General features: G+C 36.7%; 1 long non-coding RNA gene across 1 annotated transcript in view; it reads right to left on the minus strand.

The window, feature by feature from the left end:
* Positions 1 to 558: 558 nt before the first annotated feature.
* LOC106948908 (uncharacterized) overlaps positions 559 to 16384 on the minus strand; it is a 20167-nt gene continuing 4341 nt past the window's right edge. Inside the window, exon 2 of the long non-coding RNA XR_001425280.1 lies at positions 559 to 1092. This is a non-coding gene — a long non-coding RNA (uncharacterized LOC106948908). The remainder of the gene's footprint in view (positions 1093 to 16384) is intronic.

Genomic DNA, 16384 nt, shown 5'->3' on the forward strand with positions numbered 1-16384 from the left:
ATATAAAAAGAGTATCAGCTGTTGTTAAAAAATTATTTTAATTCTAAACTTTCTTCTTACTGCAAGTAATGTTAGTAACCTATAGTGGTAGGGCCACAATTTTGACTTGAACCTGGTATCTCTGGAGGGAGATGAAGATTATAGAGGCTGCAAGGAGCCTTTCCACCCTCACACCCTGGACCTGAACATCAAATAGAAATGGTCAAAATACCGGTGGAAATATAAAAAAAAAATATGATCAGATTATATAAGATGGAGGTAGACTGCTGTAAAGCCAAGGAAGAATTTTACATTTATTATGCATTATTTTGTTTTTAAATAGGTCTCCAATTACCTTGTTTTGTTTTTATATCTATTTGCTTGATTTCAACTCAAGCAAATAGGGTCAAGAGCAACTCTGAATCATGAAGACTTATCATGCAAGCCTATGCTGCCATCTAGTGGATACTACATAGGATGACAACATGTGAGAGCTCAGAGATTTCCTAGATCTACATTTCCTAGATTTCTGACCAGCTGGTGGAATATATGATATGGAAGTATTATGTCCAGTATTTCTGATTTTTGTACTGAAATTTTCCACAAGTGGAAAGACGTTTTATATTTGAAACCTTTTTTTTTTTTTTTTTTTTTTTTTTTTTTTTAAAATCCCAGAAAACGTTTCTTCATGTACTCTAATAAGTGGGATTACAGAAGTCTGTTCCTGATTCGGTCACTTGAAGTTGAAAAAGTACTCTCCAATCACATATTTCACGGAGGAGTATTCAAGTTTTATTGTTAGCAGGAATTTATTTTTATCCACACAGAGTTCAAATCTGAGTTTGTGTGAAAAATTCCATTGTTTGCAAAATGTTCAGAACTCCTTGGCAGGGACATTTATTTACCCTTTTCACACACCCGTATTTCCACCTGCACACTGGATGTGTTTATGTCTAAACTCCAGAGAAAGGGAGTCGGTTCACCCCAAGGTCTCTGTTCTGTCAGCAGGCGATGAACCTCAGTGATGCTTCTTTTACCTCCTGCTTCTTCTCACCCTCACCCTTGAAACGTCCTCATCTGTCCGTGTGAAGTGTGTGAAGATGCAGCAAAGGTCTGGAAAAAGAAAGCACATTTTTCAGACTCTTCGCTGAGCTATAAATTACACCACTACTCCATTAAACCACAGCTTGAGCAAATAAAGAACTACTAATGCATTGAATGATGGGTCTCTCGTATCAGGAGAAAGGTTCACTTTTTGAATAATGTGTTTACTGCAAGTCAGTAAGTAATTTAACGATCCCTGATGCGAAAATAGCAAATTTCTTATTCTTTCAGGGTTATATAACAAGAGTGTGTCCCCACCACCACACGCCTCTCATATATTCATATATGCATCTTTTTATAAATGCAAAAATATGTACGGGAAGAGGGGAAAAGTTCCCACATTGCAAAATGTATGTATTTACTTATTTAGGTTTGTCTATTAGTTTTACTTATATATATTCTTGGGAGATCTGGCACCCTTAAAACAGGCAGTACAATTTACTTAAACGTGCAACTTTAACAACCTAGCACAAAAAATAAATTTTAACAATATTGATCCTAAAATATCTGTTTTCAGTTAGTGTTCACACTTTTTTGTAGCACCCTCAGACAAGTACTTAAAATAAAAGATGCTAGTCTTGTTGCTTCCCATTACACCATGTCCGTCTCTAACATAGTTTGATCCTGTATGTCGTACAAGACAAGACCATGCAACTGAGCCTTTTGTCAGTGCTTGAAGACGATGAGACGCACGACCAGCTACGTGTCCTCAGTCACCCGTGAACCCTGTCTTGTTAGACAGGCTGATTCTGCAAATGTGTCATCACTTTGCACCATCTTGTCAATATGATCGCAGATTTTTTTTTTTTTTTTTTTTTTTTTTTTTTTCTGAGAACCTGATATGACCTATAGAACTCTCATATTGAGTGAAAAAAACAAGTCAGAGGAATGTTTTTATCTTGTGTCCTTTAAGGCCAGAGTTCAAATTACTGCCATGCTCCTCCTTTACCTCCTTTTCGCTGTGGTATTGTCTCAGTAATGGGACTGGTCCTGTTTAATGATATAGCAATTGTTTTTGCATACATTGAAGTTTCAACATCGTTTAAAACACATTGAGGAACATAATCTCTTTACTTTTGAAAACCTATGTTTACCTTATCTCTTGTTCAGCTGTAAAAACCGATGACTTTTTTTTCCATCAATTTTGCATGACGAGAAAAGAAAACGTTTAAACTATTATAAGGAGCCCATCAAACCTGTCCTCCTGGGCTTGCTTCCACTTGCCTCGGCTCCATTAAAAAAACAAAACATAACACAGTGCTGAGAATGGCTAAGGATGAATCATCTGAAGACAAGGAAACAGTGACAGATCCATTTTTAGCTTTTGCTCAAACATTTTAGCTCCAGAATGCTAATAACGTCTCGGTTGGTTTGGTTAAACAGTCACTGAAGGGTGGGTATCAGTTTCAGGGGGTCTCTCTTTGCAGACAGTATCACTGACACTCCATTATCTCCCAGTCCACTCACACTTAAAACAGAAAAGTGATCTTTCTTCTTGATTTTTTTTTTTTTCTTTTCACATTTTGTAACATCGAAACCGCAGCTTCTCTTCTATTGGGATTTTATGTACCAGAACAACACAAAGTAGGAATCAAATTTGTGGTAGAAGGAAATGGACCGTGCTCGGTGTGGTGGAAAATTAATTCTGGATCTCCTCCTGAGACAACATCAACACGGAGAAACTTGTTGGTAGCATCTTGCTGTGGGCATGCTTCTCATATCCAGAAATATGAGAAGCACATTGATTAGAGGATGGATGGAGCAATGTACAGAACAATCATGGAAGAATGGCTGACCTGAAGTCCTGAAACTGATGCAGATGTTCACCTTCTGGAAGGAAAATGAGTTCAATAAAAGGCAAGACCAGCAGTGGAATGATTTTGCTCAATGTATATGTTAGAAATACCTACTTGAAATCCAGATTTAATGTTCACTCATGTTCTCCATGAAATCTGACTGAGCACAAGGTACTTTCCAAAAATAAAATGAGTTATAAATTTCAGTCTCGATATGCGCAAACCCAAAAGAAGCAAAGCCTGATTGGCTCGGTGTGGTTCTGCAAATTATTCTACAGTCTCAGAGGGATTCATACACATTTTCAGGTTTTTATGTGTTAAAAAAAAACAAAAAAAAAACAACGCAGATTTGAGCTCAGCCACGGGAGGAACGAAAAGCACTGAATTGCAGGCAGAAACAAAGGAGACTGTTATTAAAATCTTCTATATTCCAGAATGCACTATACGTTGAACCATTTTCATGCACAGTTCCCAGGAAGGATGAGCTCCACAGATTGAATCTGAGTGACATTACAGGACTAACAAAACATCATATTTCTTTGTCTTATGTCTTTACTCAGACAGTGCTTGCTGAGTAAAAGACTGCGCCTTTGAAGGAACATTGGATCCAAAATAAATTACGGTCTGCTGGTTGTGGATCTGCTGAACCCGGTCTGTCAGAGCTCCTGGGGAAAACAATCTGACAGGTTGGGGTCGCTAATTAAGTCGTCTAATTGGTTCCCTCTCCGCTGCTTTGAGAGAAAAGGGCACAGAAACCCCCAACTCTGCATGCCTGCATTGTCATCTCCAACAGAACACCCCCGGCATCATCATGCCACATCGCAATCCACGTTACAACATCGACACGCAACATCACAATCACGAATCACTGCTTGGGTATAATATTTGATGAAGTTAAAGTTTATTTGCAGCTGAAATTGTCATCACAGTGTTCTCCATTCGTCACTTAATTTTAATGTATTTTCTTTCTTTTGTCCTAGAAATTCAGGATGCAAGTAGTAGGAGGAAACACTTGACTCCAAAGATGTTTTGGAGAAGTGGCAGCAGGTTGTGGTCTGCTGCACGTGGGCCCACTTTCAAAGCTCCACTAAAACTCTTCCTTTGAGACAATTGGACCATGAATCACATCAAGAAAGGTTTTGATTTATCAACACAAGCCCCCCCCCCCCTCCCCCCACTTCAAACTTTCCATTGAGAAATCTACAATAATAACCAAAACATCACGATAACACCAAATAGCCATAAAGATAACATTTAAAAAAGCAACAAACATAATTTGATTCATCATCTTGAACAGATTCTTTGAAGTGCAATGAGTTGATGAATTGTTGGTGTTTGTAAAGGGCTGACAGATGTTGCAGATTTCAACACAGCTTAACGCCCTCTAATTATTGTGGATGAAGCTACGTTCTCCTTGACTTCTCATAATGCCACGTGTTGTCTAGGAAACTCGCTGAGACCTCAGGCCAAACCCATAATTAGCTGTAATATGGGTGCACACAACTCAAATACATCAACACTGACATTGAGCGAGCTCAGTTTTTTTTTATTTTTTTTTATTTTACATTTTCCAAAGCCGTTCCGAAGAATAACATCATCTCATGTGGGCTCCACCACACATGCCATCATTATCACAGCTGCTGTCAACACTATTGGACGGGACTCGTAATCTTACTTGTAACTGTTACCACTAAACTCCTAGTTGTGCAACCACACCCGACGTCTTTTATTTGGTCTTGTGGGCCTTTGCCGGGTTCTCCTAGATTTAGGTACAATTAGAATTTTGATATCAGACTGAAAATTAAAGCAAAAATACGCTGAAAAATCTTGTGACACAAATTTACTTGAGTCACAGTTCCATGGCTTTCTATTGACTTTCAGATTGACATTAGTTTCTAGTTAACTTTTTAGCAAGTCAGGGACTTTGTCTGCAGTGCTGAATGTCTCTCCCAGCATGGCTGAGTCGACAAAAACCTGATCTGACTTAAAGGGTATGAAGAAAATGTATTGCTCATCAAACAGGTAGAACAGGAATCCGCCACGAACGGCTTTTTTTTTTTTTATAAAGTATTTACACGGTTGAATATAAACACTAAGGGACTAAAAAATTCAAAATGTTTGAAAGACTTGTAAATGTTGACTCTTATGATGTCAAAATATCTGGTAAGATGTCTATTAGGAATACACTTCATCTATGACTGTTCTTCTGTTACCAGTTTTACACACCGGCAAATTTCATCTGCAGCACCATCTACTATTTAAGCTAGTACTGTAGCACCTCAGTTGTGCCTGAAATGAAAGTGTCAAAGTCAGAGGGACTTCAAGGCCAAATTCTCACATGATAGCCTGCTTAAGATAACCACAGCCCAAGACAAAGTATTACCATCCTATGAATAAAGTTCAAACACAATCCAAGCTTCATGGCCACAGGTGAGAGGTGGAACATTGATATGTTGGAAACCTGAAGGCTTTATTTTTATAGGTCAGCTTTTGTTTGCCAAAGCAGACTGAAGGATGCCGGCAGACAAAGTCCCAATCTGTTGATTACATCTCTAATCCATCCTACAATCACCCATAAACAAGAGGGAAGATACTTGAACTTCCTAACTTGATCAATAGATGAGCCTTCTAGCAGTCTACCTTTTCCTGTTGAGAAAAAATATATATATATATATACCTCAGACTCAGAATCACTGATTCTCAGCCAGAAATCTTCATACAGTGCCGGTGACCAACTCGGTGCTCACAAAACGCCATGGCTTGAATAAGTCAAGAGAACCACATCATTTGCAAAACCCAAAGTTGCAACCCTGGTGTTCTTAAAAGAGACATCCTCCACTCCATGACTGCCCCTTCAAATACATGAACTCACAAACAGAATCAAGGACAAACGGCAGTGTTGGTAGAATCCATTCCGCATTTAGAACCAGCTAAAGTCTTGTGTCCGAGAGGTTAGAGTCCTTGTCAAACTGCGTTTTGACTAAAATCCGAAAGGTTAGAGTCCTTGTCATACAGCGTTTTGACTAAAGTCCAAAGGGTTGGAGTCCCACTTGACGGCGTCTCAACTAAAGTTCTTCAGCTTTTTATTTCTCTTACTCACTGTTTACGTTTTAATTATGTTTTTAAATCTCTTTATCTTTGTCACATGCTGTTTTTATTTTAATTATGTAAAGTACTTTGAAATGCCTTGCTGCTGAAATGTGCTATACAAATAGGATTTGATTGATTGATTGATTGATTGATTGATTGATTGATTGATTGATTGATTGATTGATTGATTGATTGATTGATTGATTGATTGATTGATTGATTGATTTCGATAGCATAATAAACATGTATTTTAGGTTGGTTGGCCTCACCGTCTTGCTCTCCTGTCTTGTGTGTTTCTGTGTTGCCCTTCGACTGACTTGCCTCCAGGATGTACCCTGCCTCTTTATCAATGACTGTTGCAGTTACAAATCCTGTGAAAATTAGGCAGCCATAACAAATAGATGGATGTTACGAAATGTGCAAAATATAATTTAACTAAAAATCAATATATTAATTCAGGCTGTAATATATTAGTAATGTATACATTACACATTAATAAGTTTATAATAGTAATTGATATGTTTATATGGGTAGTTATTAAATACTATGCTCGTAAATTTTACACGCCTACATATGGTATTTGCACTTTTGCACACTGACGTGGCTTTGCTCCTGAAAGGCTTGGGAACAGCTCATAGAAACCCTATCTTGAGACAAGATACATACAGGCATGCAGATCACAGAAAAACTCATGCATGTGTTCCTTCACTTGCTCGTCTGGTTCTTATCTTCCAAATTTGTTGAGCATTAACGGTGGTAATTAATACACAACATCCTGAACAACACCAATGAATACACTCTCCAGGATAATTGTTTGCCTCATGCTTTATGTATGATACAAATTAATGACAGTCTTTATTAAAAGAAAATAAAAATAAAAAGCTTTCCAAACAAACATTGCAATTTGTGAAAAATGTATTTCCTCCTTGTTAAATAAAGAAGTAACTAAATGAAAGAAAAGCACAGATATTTTCCAAAGATAACACAATAAAATTGCTTGTAGATTACTTGTAGACCTTAATTAAAGTTTAAAAGTGTGACTCCTGTCCCATACGTGTTTGGTTTTTCTGTCATAGTAATTTTAACCTTTTTGTTTTTCAGCAGGATCATGTTAAAAATAAACAAATTATATGTTCCCCAGGAAGCCCCTAAAATAATAATAATAATAATAATAATAATAATAATAATAATAATAATAATAATAATAATAATTATAATAATAATAATAATAATAATAATTATAATAATAATAAAAACATGTTAAACAAGTAAAAATAAGTGAGATATTTTTTCAAGTTACCTTAGAATCATGTCATCTCACTCAGAATCAGTGGAAATGATCGGTTTACAAATTAGAACCTACAGACTGGCTGAGAAATTCTCTAATTCAAAAGGCGGAAATTAATCATAATCAATGGTGCATTTCAACCTGAAAATCCTCTGTAGCACACTACACATTTCACAGACTGTAGAGTTTCCAAATAATTCACGTTCGCTTAAAATCTGGGTCTTTTGTACCACTGACATAGTAGAAAATGCCTAGCTCAACCGCAAATCCATAAAAAATATCCACTATCCACTGTACCATACTGTGATTTGTGAACGCATGAGAAAAAGGAGAGAAAAAGTCAGAATAAAAATATTACTACAGAGCCTGAATATTGTGATTCAAAAGACAGGGAGTGCAGCGCTATAAGCAGCACATTCATTCAGGAAGCGGCGTGCTGAAGAAAATGGGGGCGCTAAGGGGTTTTTCCTTGGCCAGCAAGTCCAGGCTTGGTTGCAAGTCTATGTATCCCTACTCAGTGCAAACATGTCAAATATTTCAGCACCGGTATGACGGAAAGAAGTTCACTTATTCCTCTGCTATGTTTGCATCACAGGCTTTAAAACTAATTTGGGCTTAAAGACAGTAAATGCTTATCTTTTTAACATTTTAATTAAAGATGCAAAAAAATCTCTATCATCAGTTTGAAAACTGGAGTAGTTTATGATGGCTTGATTAAGATTTACCATCTGCTTTATCAAATCCCAACTCAGGTTTTTCACATGTATTTTCTTGAACCTGCTTCCAAAACTTTGGCTACTCAACGAGGAGAAAGAGACGTCCAGCTGATCAGTCCACACGTGTGGTGAGGGGGATAAACAAGTCTCCATTATGTGGACACTGGACCGTGATTTAACAGCTTTCAACAGATCACCAACATTACAGACGACCACAAGCAGGAATTCAGGTGCATTTCAGGAAATTGGCTCAGCTGTCTTTTGAGAAACGTGAAAAGTGCAGGTTTTGCTGGAATATAAGCTACTGAGGACACCCAAAACAAACCCACTTCCTGGCCCAACTGGCATCCAAAGCAGGGTAGAAATAAGGGAACGTATTTATGGGCGTCTGGCTCTGGTACAGTGAGGTCAAAGCACTGATATCATTCATGAAAAGATCCTTGCACCCCTGTATATTCATCTGAGAAAAAAAAAAAAAAAAAGAAAAAACTATGTGACTTAATAATTAATTTTTCCTACTCATACTAAAACCATAAAGTTTTTCTGTTTAGGATAAAAAAAATAATCTTCTATTCTCAGTATCCTACACCTTCTCAGAGACATAAAACCCCAGATTTTGTTTCTACAGCTCTGTGTCAGCAGTGTCCAATCCATCTTTGGGATTTCTTTCTCAGACGAACAAGACTATGCTGGTAACATTGACTGATATCGAGCTTGGCGTTTGAAAGAAGACACAGGGTTTTTATAAGCTCATTAATCTTAAAAGGAGTAACTGTCAGAAGACATACAGTACCCGTATCCCTGACATAGAAAAGGCCCCTCCAAGGCCGTAATTTCTGGTTTGGCGGAAAACAATATTACACTGTGCCTGACAGAAGGCCTTGAATGTCCTCTTGCACAATTTTCCTTCTTAGATCTGGCATATTTTCGCTATGAAACACAGACTCGTGCAACAATAGTAATCTCTCATGGCTGCTCAAAGAAAAGGGTCGGTTAAGAATAGAAATCTTTTTGAATCACAGGTGCTTTAAAGGAAAAAAATATATATATACTTCTTAAAGAAAACACACTTAAAAAAAAAAAAAGCAGAAAAAGCAGTTCTAAAAGTAAAAGTCAAAAGTTAATCATAGAGGTTGTGGAATAACAAGGTTAAAATGCAGTGTTTATATCGGTTTCCACATGTGACCCACTGTTTTCAACTTCTCTGGCCGACTTCCAAGTACGACAGCCATGAATCAGCATCGAGTCTAAAGTGCTCCAAAAGTAATTAAGGGCCCTCCTCTTAATTGACAACAGATCCAGACAGGCAAGGGCTGAGAGCTAAACAAAAACCATGGGAACATACAGAGACACGTGTAGCAATGCTGAGAAAAGTTTTTTTTGAATAGATCACATTAGCTGGGAGAGTTAACAATCTAGCAAGAAAACATATTATATAACAAGCCACAGAATAAGCTGGTGGTTTTTTTTTTTTGCTTTTTATGATGTTTGTGTGATTCACCTAAAATTTCTCAATGAACTCCATCACACATCAAAATTTGTTACGTCTGTTTAGAAAGTTGTCCCCGGGTTGAGGAATTTCCTCATCTCATTAAAATGATACTATTTTTTCCTCCCCAAGCTCTCATTATAAAAGAGGTTTCTGTATGTGACCACAGAGGGAGCTCTTCGTCATGTTTTAACTCGTCTTGCCACGTTGTGACATTAAACACCTTAGTAGTGATATTAGAAAGTCATAATGGGGCACAAGATATGAATAGATTTAACATGGTCAATTCAAAATATCGATATTTAAAACATTGCACAATTCCATCTTCTCAATCCTTTAAATGACGATTATAAGTTGATGTCTGATAAACAGATCTTTTGCCTCCTTAGCACTATTATCCTCATAGTAGATGCTTATTATTTATACTTGTTCAAAGGCTCTCTACTCCAAAACAGTGATGCAATTAAATACTGGTTTTCATCTTCGATAGACCACCTGAATCAAAATCATTGCTCTAAACAGCACCTGCTGTTTGTGAAGAGAATTACTGTTGTGCATTTGAATTAAAGTCTTTCAACAGGAAGCAGCTGTAAGCCTGGTAAAAGAAAATGTTATTAAAGTGGAAGTACGGGGGGCTTACCACATAAAAATCTAAATGTAGATTCTTCACTATATGGTAATTTGATACAAGCAGAGACAGACCCAATGGTTTTATTTTTAGGACAGTTGGCATTAAACAAAATAGTTTAGAGCTGGAGGTTGTTATTAGGCGTTTCTGGATTTTCCATTTACTGGTAGGTGTTTTCCAGGTTCTTCCCTTCACTGTTCATTTTTGCTTATGACGGCGCTCAATGTGTGATTTCACTTTTTTTCTTTACTTGTTTTAAGTAAAATAATCCAACGAGTTAAAGCATACTTGTTTCATATGCTTTAGGAACTAGAAGGACAAAATTGTATTAGGGTAGGATTTGTAAATAGGGTTTGTAAACAGTTAGTAATTCTATTTGTTAGCCTCTAATAAGCTGTGCCCTAAAGAAGGCATTCCCTAGTTCCTCATTTCCTTTAACCTTTGCTTTGAGGGTGTTTCCTAACATGTCATTTCCTTTAGCTTTAGCTTTGCAACTAGCTAAATGAGATAGAAGAAAAAACACAGAATTATTTATTCTCAACACCACTTGAGTTTGATTTATTGGTTCTTTACTAGCAGAGTTCGAACTGAATTAACAGGTTGGGTATATTAGTACATTTCAAAAATTTGAATTTTGCATTAAAAAGACAAGATTTCTTGGCAGTCATCTCAGGAAGTGAAACTCATATATTATATAGAATCACAACACATAGAGTGATATATTCCAGCCCTGTGTTTCTAGACATTTTGATGAGATAATAAAAAACAATATCTCAGAAAATTTGAATATTGTGAAATAGGCCATTATTATAATTATTGGGAACTAATCAGTATGCCCCTGTCACATTCCCCGTGTCAAGTCAATCCTAAATAGAAGACAATGTCAGAGGTCTTACCTTGGCTGAAAAGGAAAGGAACTGGACTGTTCTACAATGGTTGAGAGTCCTATTTTCAAATGAAAGTAAAATCTGCAATTTATTCAGAGATCAAGGCACCAGGGTCTGGAGGGACAGCGGAGAGACACATAATCTACATTGTTTGAAGTCCAGTGAGAAGTTTCTACAGTCAGTGATGGTTTAGGGTGCCATGTCATCTGCTGTTGTTAGTCTGCTGTGTTTTCCAAAGTTCATAGTTTCTTGCAGCAGTCTACCAAGGCATCTAGAGCACTTCAAGCTTTCTCCTACTGTCTAGCTGTATGGTGATGTTGATTTTATTTTCCACCAATGCACCTTGCCAAAGGTACTCATTTTTTCCAAGTGTTTGTATTCTTGGTTGGCCAGTAAACTCCCTTGGCCTCTTTCCAATAGGAAATATATGTGTCGTTAAGAGGAAGAAAAGAGACACCAGACAAAACAAGGCAGATGGTCTGGAAGCAGTTATCAAAGAAGTTTGGCCTCCACTACACATATGCTGTCCCACAGGCTGATCGAGTCAGGCTGACGCACTGATGCACTAACTCATACAAGAGGAGGCCCAACCAAGTAATCAGTGTATAGAAATGCACATACTTTTCAGAAAACTGGCATTTGTGCTTAAAACAGTTTTTGATTTGTCCAACGTGATATTCTAAAAGACATTGAACTATTGTCTTTACCTGTAACCCATAATCATTAGAATTGCAAAAATAAAAGTTTGACACTCGATGTGCAAAGAATCGCTATAAAACGCCCTTTTCATATTCTGAGATGACGGGCATGAAAAATTGTGCTTTTGCACAATATTCTAATTTTGTGAGATGTGCTAGTAGGTGCAGGACAAGTTGCTGCAATATCTCACAAGGAAGGTCAGTCCCATAGCTTGTGGGTTGCCAGTTTTAACCCCGCCTTTAACTCTGCCTCAGTCACCTTACCACTGTCTCCTCGTGGTAGACATTTTACCTGCCAACTGAATGGCAGCCTTGCTTCTGCCAGCTGTGGCTATAACATAGTTTGCCACCACTAGTGAGTAAATGTGTGTATGACTTTGGAGTCCTCAGACAAGATTATAGTGGAAGCCATTTTAACATGTGCAGACAGCTTTTCTGAGTTTTTTTTTTCATTATTATTATTATTATTATTATTATTATTATTATTATTATTATTAATAATAATAATAAATCATCTGACTCCTTTGTGTTAAAAAGAAACTTTGAAATTAAAGCATAATATGTTACTAAGTTCAAAGATAAAAAGGTGGCAGGCAAAGTTAAAATGTGTTGTTCATTGGTGACAAAAGTCCCAGGGTTAAGAAACTCACCTTGCTAGAAAGTTCAGCGTTAGCATTGGAGCTGTTACTAAACCTTTAACCTGACAGCTTCACTATGTGCTACTCATTAACAATGACTGCCTCTGGGCTAAAAAACTCATGTTGCTAGAAAGTTTGACTTTGACATCAAGGCAATAAAATATTACTGAAATAGAAAACCATTTTAATCTTCTACTAATATGCTCTCTTTACCTGAAGCATTTGCTGAAGCTCAGTTTGGTAGCCAGATTGACATGTGCATTGTCACTAAGCTAGTTAGAGCTCAATCCAAATGTAAATCAAATAACTCAAATAAGTGGTTAATAATCAGACCAAAACGTTCTGAAGTGCAAAAAAGTACATTTAGACTTTTAATCCAGGTGTACTGCAAAGGGGCTAGGCCGATAATCGGGCATATCGGGTATTTGCCTGAATGGACTGGAACACATTTTGGAAGATGTATTTTATGCAAGTTAACCAATTGTCATCTCTTTTGATCACTTTCTTGTATTGGCAGGCTCAGGTTCTTGTATAAGGCAATCATAAGTCCATTTGTGTGGGCTGTTTTGGGGGTGGGCACCTCAGTCAATTGCGCACATCCCCGTTTTTATCATAACACTCTGTGCCTAGCAGGAGCAGGACTTGCCAAACACAAAGAGCAAAGGCTTTGACAGCTTTTATATAAAAATTTGACTACATTGCATAAAATGCACAGACTTTCTCCCAGAAATTATTTCAGTTATAAATACTGTGAAATTGGCAGGCCAATGCATATTGTGTACCCAGTTTAAAAGGCGTAAATAATTTGCCATTTCCGCTGTGTCTCTCCAAAGCACCAATTCTCAGACAACAGATCTGACTCATAATTAGAAGTACGTTTAAAACACAAAGAAACACGAGACATGTTTGGGGAAGGTCACAAGCAATTACCAGCCTGGTAAAACAAACAAAAAAAAACAAAAAAACAAGCTGGCATGTCTCACATGGCACCACCGTGCACCCTCATTAGGCATGTTCTGCAGCTCAGAGTGGGTCTCATGACTATAAAAGAAGTCAACTCCCTGCCTTCGGAGGCTGGTCTAACCAGCAGGAGCACAAAGAAACTACACAACACCACCTCTAAATCAGATAGGAGCAGACAAACCTTTTCTGCTACGATTATCGGTGGGAGAATCTGTGTGGTTCTTTACAGGTTGGGAATGGTTGACTTTTAGAGGATAAAACCGTATTTCCACTCCCTCCTTTCAAATAAGGAGGGAGTGGACATTAGAAAAAAGCCTATAAAACTTTCAATTTTTTTGATAAGCGTTTACACCTCAAAATATGAGGCCTTCAAATAAGGCAAAAGTTAACCTTCTATGGGAGTATTAGACCTAATTGCAAACATGAACCATTTAACCTTTAACCCTCCCCCCCGCCTGTGTTTCATTCTAAAATGCTAAAAGAAGCAAGTTGATCTGAAGTTGAATTCCATATGATTTATCCTACCATTTAAATATTTTTTGTGAGCATGAGGATTAGACAGCCTATCTATACGACATCAGGATACATGCTCCCGAACGATCAGAATAATCTGTACCATCAGACTCAAAGTAACACTTATCCTGCTCGATGGATTCGAGGGAAAATAGAAGTTTAAATTTGTCTTAAGACTTTAAAGACAAAGCACACTTGAGGACGTTTATCCTTTGATGACACTTAAAACCAACATCAATATTTACTGACTAGGGTCATTGCACCTCGCTGGTGTCAGGTGTCAACTGAATGAGTTGGGGGGGACATTTTTATTTAAGTCTGTCAAGACGTCTGCTTGATCTATTCAAGTCTGCGATTGACTCGACGGCATTAATTAATTACTTTAAGGGGGAAAAAAATGACTATTAGAATTTACACATGCCGAAATATTCAGACTGAACAGCAGCTGCATTATTTTTTTTTACACAGGAAAAAATATTTGAGTGTTGAAAATATTAATTATTAAATTCATTTTGATTTGAAGCAAATTACTTTGTATATCTATTGTTCAATAACAGTTTAATACTATAAAGATTAACTACCTTTATTATAACAATATACCTAAACAGAATTTGACTGAAAATTATGTTGAATTAGCTGTTACTCCTATTGTTTAATATGTAACAGAAAATAGTGGCACCGATTTATTTATGAGGGTTTAAATAAGCACTCAGTTAAAGTTCAGAACTGTCAGAACTAGGACTTTTGCTTGTCAGTTTCTGTATTGGAGCACAAATGTAAGTTTGTGTACAGCTTTAACTAGTTTAGGAATAGCAACATGAAAGCTAAGCTTGAAATCAAGTATTGATTCTGCCATTAATATTGTGCAGCATATCTTGAGTGTGGACATGAATGGATAGATTTATGATCATTTATTTGATTAATTGAACTCAGTAAATTCATTTCCAAAACTGATTTAAATATAATTTGTTTTAGTTAAATCGTTTTTCGTTTTTTTTTTTTTTTTTTGAGTCTTGCATGACTAAACAAGATGAATTAAATTGTTTGGCACAATTTCATTGATCAAATGCTGGTCAGTGAAGATGTCAGTCTTCTCTGAAAGACTGATATCTTCTCTATTTATGGATCACAAGAATCCATAAATAGATTGATGCGTGATCCATGCATATCAAATAATTCTTATGGGCAATATAGTTTCACTAGATCATATAAGGAATTAAAAATTATTTTTATAAACATATAAATGTGGCAGCAAGAACAGACTTTAATATTCACATAGTAATGTACATAAATAAATTAATTTCATTTGTTAAATATACCAATACACATCAAGTGTCATTATTAGCTATTGCTGAAAATCTATTAAGCGTTCAACAAATTAACATTTATTCCGCTTTTAAAGCGCCTTAGTTGTACGAGTTTTTATGTATGAATAATAGTCCTGTCAAATCAGCAATTAGAAAGACAGAAGAATTTTTCATAGCTGTGGCATCTACGTGACTGAAAAAGATTTTAAATTTGAAATCAAATATTGAGGACTGTATTTTGGTATTTATGTTTCTGCTGTCGTGTTTATGGGGGAATGTATTGTGGGAATACACTAAGCCCTGGAAAAAAGGACAGACGCCGTTCAAGATGTGCTTTTGTTTTGTCACACCTGAGAAGCGACATTAGACAGTTGCGAAGTGCGCAAAAATTGCACCAACGACTTCTTGCAGGCAGATGTTTTAGCCTAATTTATTGAACACAGACTTTCTTTCTTTGACTACTTTATGTGCAAAGTTTTTCGAGTGGTTTCGAACTCAAGACAATTAATTTGTTAAAGGTTTTTGAAATTCCAGCAATGCAACCTCCATAACGACCTTCTTAATTCAATGTATAAATATTAGCGCTTTATATTTATCTTGTATACGTTTTGCATCTCGGAAATACATTTAAAAAAAAAAAAAAAACATTTCTAAATGTCACAGCAATTTCATAACATATACTTAGTAATATTGGTTTTCTTAAGTAACCACTTAGTTCCGAAATACATTAAATAAGAACATAAATGTATTTGCTCTGCATAAAAGCGAAGTTAATATTTTGTAGTTATTTTCCCACGTCTATTGGAGATATCAATCAAGAGTTGTGAATTGTTTATGGGCCACTCAGCTATCACGGTAAGCTATCATAAAACGTCTCCCGGGTTAAAATATCAGACGTGACCTTAAGGTTAAAAAACGAAAAGGCCGCACATTGTGGCTATAATACTGAAACGTTAATTAGTAAAACTGGATTGACTGGTTAGGACTTCAGACGTGCAAAAAACCTAGTTGAAAATGTAGAAGTCATAGAAGTGGTCTTTCCTACCGCACCTAATTTTGATAACTAAACTTTCTACAGTGTGATGCAAGAAAGGAGCGTTAATAAAAGCACCAGTCCGAAGAGTCACGCAAATAAACGGCTAAAATACTGCAGTTCCACAGTTGTCCAGACGAGGGGGGTCCACAGATGAAGTAATAGGGAGAAAGTAGCGAGAGACGCTGAAAAAGACAGACTGAAGTATTCTATGCATCATCACATGCCACCTTATCAGAATAGATTTGTGCAGAG

The sequence above is a fragment of the Poecilia latipinna genome, unplaced genomic scaffold, assembly GCF_001443285.1.
Source record: "Poecilia latipinna isolate Pla-1442-1.1 unplaced genomic scaffold, P_latipinna-1.0 Scaffold312, whole genome shotgun sequence".
NCBI lineage: Eukaryota > Metazoa > Chordata > Actinopteri > Cyprinodontiformes > Poeciliidae > Poecilia > Poecilia latipinna.